We start from the raw sequence: 4,848 nt of genomic DNA on the forward strand, positions 1-4,848 counted from the left end.
TAGAAACTAAGGAAAGAGAGGTTGAGGAGGAAGGAAAGTACAAGCAGTGACTGCAGATCCGGATGTGGAAAAGCGCAATTAGATTCAGGCGCAAAGACATGGCTGATCTTGGTGGATCTTGGCAAAGCCATTTCAACAGAGTCCCTGGAGACCAAAGGCAAGGTTCACACGCAAGTGAATGAGTTATCTGAGGGGGTTGCAGTTCTCTGTAAAGTATGGGGAACTTCACAGTATTCGTCCTGTTGGGACTGGCTCATTTCACTCAACATAATGTCCTCGAGGTTCACCCATGTTTCAGCCTGGGGCAGAACCTCCTTCCTTTTTAAAGCTGGACAATATTCCGTTAAATGGACATACCGCAGTTTGCTTATCCATTCACCTATCAGTGGGCCTGTGGGTTGTTTGGCTGTTGTGAATTACGCTGTTATAAACATGGGGGCACAGATATCTTTTGGAGTCCCTGTTTTCAGTTCTTTGGTGTCTATATCCAGAAATTGAGCGTCCTAGGATTTTTGCACTTAAGAACACACTTAATTTCATCTTACTGTCAGTTTAAACCTCGGTGATTAAGGGAGTTCTTTGTTTTTTCAGTGAAGGAGACCATTTTTACTGCTTGTCTGGACAGACGCCCAGGATAGGCAGGGCAGGAGGGCTGGCACATACTTTCGGATGTAAAGGTGCCCTCAGTGGGTGTGGGCCATGCCGCCAGAAGGGCATCTTCGTGCAGCCAGTGCAGACCTGGTGCGTGCAGAGCGGCATCTCATGCTGTGGGTGGGAAGGTGAAGTGTACTGGTACTGAGCAAGCGCTGAGGGGTGCCACACAGAGGTCTGAGAAGGGCATGAGGTGCTCTGAGAAGTAGGTGGGGCTGTGGAAGGTGTGGGGGATGCTCCCAAACTGAGTGTCGAACAGGGTCTTGGTAATGAACCCACCTCAGCCCCTGCTGTCTTTTCACCCAGGCAGCCAGCACCCGCAGATCTGCATCGTGCACCTGCACACCCATCTGCATGCACCCCAGCAGGCCTGGGAGCACCTGCTGCCTTTTCACTGAGTATATGCTGAGGATGCAGATGCCATGCTCCAGCTTGGGGATACTGGCACCTGTGTGCACCAGCCCTGCCAAAGCCCGAGATCCTCCAGATCCCTGTAGAAGTGATCTCTGAAGTAGAGCACACTGGGGCTGTGTCATTCTGTCAGGCACACAAAGGCAAACAGGTTTCCTGGTCAGTAGATCTTGCCCTTTTCAGGTTGTGATGTAGTCCCACTGCCCCATGCCCTTCTAGTCAAGTTTTCTGAAAGGCTAGTGTGGGTCAGTGAAAAAGTGAGGCTTGTTCTCCTGGACAATGGCCACTGCGGAAAGTTGGCATCAGCTGGGAACCACCACATGTGATTTCCCTTGCCTGCGGGGCCGGAAGAACTGTTGGTGCTGAGGAACAGGTGTTTCCACTGGCCCTTGGCAGCTCGAAAAATCAACGTCTCCCTCCCTCCCAGATGTCCTTCTCCACGTCCCATTTGATTCACTGGCACATGAGGCCTTTCGTGTGCCTGTCTCCGGTGGCGCCTGTCCCATTCTTTAGAGGCCCAGGAAGTGGTCCGCTTCATGGGAAAACAGAGCCATCTCTGGGAGTGAGGTATCCATGACCTGCTTGATGGAGGGACTCTTGCCTAGAAGTCTCTTATCTGGAACAGGTGAATGTGCCGCGTGTCCCCATACAGGTAGAGTCCCTCCTCAAGTGTCCGGCATAGGCTGGAGGCTCCTGGCAGCTTCCAGTTGCCCATGATGGAAGGTATCAATCTTCATCAGAAAGCTCTCCTGAACTGAATGTCCTGGTGGAAGCCACAGATGACAAATTTGAGGTTGTGTTCATACTTTCCAATCTGGTGGTGCACAATCAGGATGTCACACATGGCACTGAGGCCCTCTGGGTGCAACATAGACCTCAGCATTGTGTGGGTTGATGTTGTTGGTGTAGGTGGACCCTGGGATTAGGGTCTGCAGTCTGAGACTGCAGATCTCTGGGAACATGAGGACATGCACCAGTCTCTGAAGTTCCTGGTAAAGAGCACACAGGGGCAAACTGAGTTTCGTGCTCACCTGGCAGATCAGTAGGCGCCAGGATCCGAGGTCCACAGCCAGAGCAGGAGGAGGAAGGTCTGGTGGTTGGCTGTCTGCAGTGGCTTGGCCACATCAGCCAGTGTCCAGTGGCCGCTCACAGCCCCCCACCCTCCATGCCTGGTGCCTACCGCCTGCGCAGCCCCTGGCAATCAGCCAGTCTGCCAGTCTCCAACAGCAACATTTTTAAAAAAATTTTATTGTCTTATGTCATATTTGGCTTTATTTTTTTGATTTTAATTTTAATTGTTGTTCAAGTACAGTTTTCTATCTTTTACTCCCATCCCAGCCCACCCACCCAGCCCTCCCCCCTCTCATTTCCACCCCCTCTAGTTTTTGTCCATATGTCTTTTATACTCATTCCTGCAAACCCTTCCCCTTTTCCACTGAAATTTCTTCCCTCTCCCCTCTGGAAACTGTCAGCCTGTTCTCTGTTTCAGTGTCTTTGGTTATATTTTGCTGTTTGATTGTTTTGTTGTTTAGGTTCCTGTTAACTAGGAACCTGTTAACTAGGTGAGATCATGTGGTATTTGTCTTTCATCCCCCTGGCTTATTTCACTTAGCATAATGCTATCCAACAGCAACATATTTAAATTATGTTTTTAATTGATGGTACACATTATTTCTGTTCCTTATTGTACTACTTGGGATCTCTGAAACCTGTAAGAGGCTATCATGAGAGAACCCTGGAATACTGGAATATTCCTTTGGAATACTTTTCGACCCATCCAGACATTTATTTCCTTATTCATCGCCTGAACTGGCGGTAGCCACGGGGAACTATTGCCTTTGTGGCTGTCTTTTTTCATCAGTGTAATGTCAAGCTTCGTCCATGCTATAGCATGTGTCAGAATTACTTTCCTTTCTAGGGTTGCATGTCTCCCACTTTACCCTGTAGCGTGTTTCTCAGCTCCAAAGGCCTTCTATACCCATTTTCCCCTTTCACCCTCATTCTCTCCATATTGCATCCAGGAAGTGGTTGTTACCCCCAGGTTGCAGCTGAGGAAACCCGGCAGCCTCGGGACCACATAGAGAGCGCAGTCCTGGGACCAGAATGTAGGTCTCTGGTCCACTGTGCGTTCCCTGGCACACAGCTCTACATGCAGAACCCTGCACAATTGTGTATGCCACACTCCGTATTCCACGAAGCAGGCTCTCACATAAGGTGAAGGGGCAGGAGACCTCTGAGAGAGAGAGAAGGGGTTAGTGACAAGCTAGTGATAGGACCAAAGTGGAAGAAAGGCCAGCGGTGGCAGGGGTCCTGACAACAAGCTCACTCTGGTCACAGTCCAGTCAGGAGAGCTTCTCTTTCTGGGGCAGATCACTTTTTTTTCTGGGACACGGGGATTTTGCCAGGCCAATCCCAGGAGCTGGGTGACACAGCTTGGTAGGAGCATCCAGCTTTAACAAGGAGAATCCTCAAAGTTAATAGTCAGTGACTAGATCGACCAGACAGGAGAGCCTGGTGATGAAGGGGCTGGGGTGGGCACACTGCCTCACGTGCTGTCGGTGGTATTAGAAGTTCCCTGAATTAACTGACTGAGCTACCACGGAAGGATTCTATTTGGCACATCTTGCTGGGGTCGGTGGGGATTACCTTTGAAGCTGGTGTAATTACCTCTCTTAGCATTCCTATCCAGGCCAACAGACAGTCCTGAGTAAGAATAAACTTTTTGGTTTGGAGAATGTACTCATCGTCTGAGTGCAGGCTGCTTTCTGGGTGCTCCAGGAAACTGAACTGCCAAGCAGTGAAGCTCCTATCCCCGAAACAGCTGAGTAAACCAAACGGCCAACGTTTCAGTAACACTCTCGGACCAGGGCCTTGCCAGTGGGGAAAGTGAGCCCGGGATCGCTACTCCTGGATTCCTACCGGGAAATGGCTTCCTGCGTTGCCCGACTCAGGCTTTTCACCTGCAGACTGTTCCGGAACAGTTGCTTTTTGTCCTGCTTAGCGGGTGGGTTATTCCACTTAATCATATATTCTGGTTAAAGGTGAGCTATAAGATATCATTCGTGGAGTACAACTTTTACACTGAATAAAATGCTGCCAAATACTCTGAACAATACATTACAAGGAACATAATCCAATGTATCTTTTAAAATACCGAAGGCACGTCTATTTTCTTAGGAGAATTTCTACGAACCTCGTGCTCCGAAGAATTAGTAAAACATGCAAATGCTAGTTAATAGGATGCTGGATAAGCAGCTTTTTAATGAATTCCCCATGTCTTGATTCTGTCATATATTAATTTTCTTAACAGGCACTGAGTGTGTTTGAAGCTGATTATGACTCAATAAGCTAATAGAAGGAAGTGACCTAGCACTAACTTAAACTCCATATCCAACACAGAATTGCCCTCTCTAAACTTTTTGATAATTTTGTTCCTGTCTTTTCTCAAAAATGTCTGGTATCAAGGGGTTCACAGCTCCACTCCATTTATGAGTTAACGTTTGGAAAATCCCTCTTAATTCTCACCTCTGAAGCTATAGAGGATAAAGTCCATCCCTCCATTCCCCAGCTCTCCCGATAATTAGGACATTAATATACCCCTGCCCCCAGTTTTCTTGCAGGTTCAAAGATTGGCTCTGAAAGCCTTGGGTAAGTAGATTAAACTCTCTGTGCTTCAGGATTAAATAAGCTGTTGTATATAAGGTGCTTGAAACAGAGCTTGGAATGTCAAAACAGCCATATAAGTTAGGGGCATTATCATTATCATAACTTAAAAGTGCATCTTAT

At 48.1% G+C, this 4,848-nt stretch overlaps 1 pseudogene; it reads right to left on the reverse strand.

Annotated features, from left to right (window-relative positions):
- Window positions 1-890: 890 nt before the first annotated feature.
- LOC118981215 (5'-nucleotidase domain-containing protein 2-like) lies at window positions 891-4,615 on the reverse strand (annotated as a pseudogene).
- Between the last annotated feature and the right edge of the window lie 233 nt (window positions 4,616-4,848).

The sequence above is a fragment of the Sturnira hondurensis genome, unplaced genomic scaffold (genome assembly GCF_014824575.4).
Source record: "Sturnira hondurensis isolate 20B ecotype Veracruz unplaced genomic scaffold, ASM1482457v3 Scaffold0023817, whole genome shotgun sequence".
Classification (NCBI taxonomy): Eukaryota; Metazoa; Chordata; class Mammalia; order Chiroptera; family Phyllostomidae; genus Sturnira; species Sturnira hondurensis.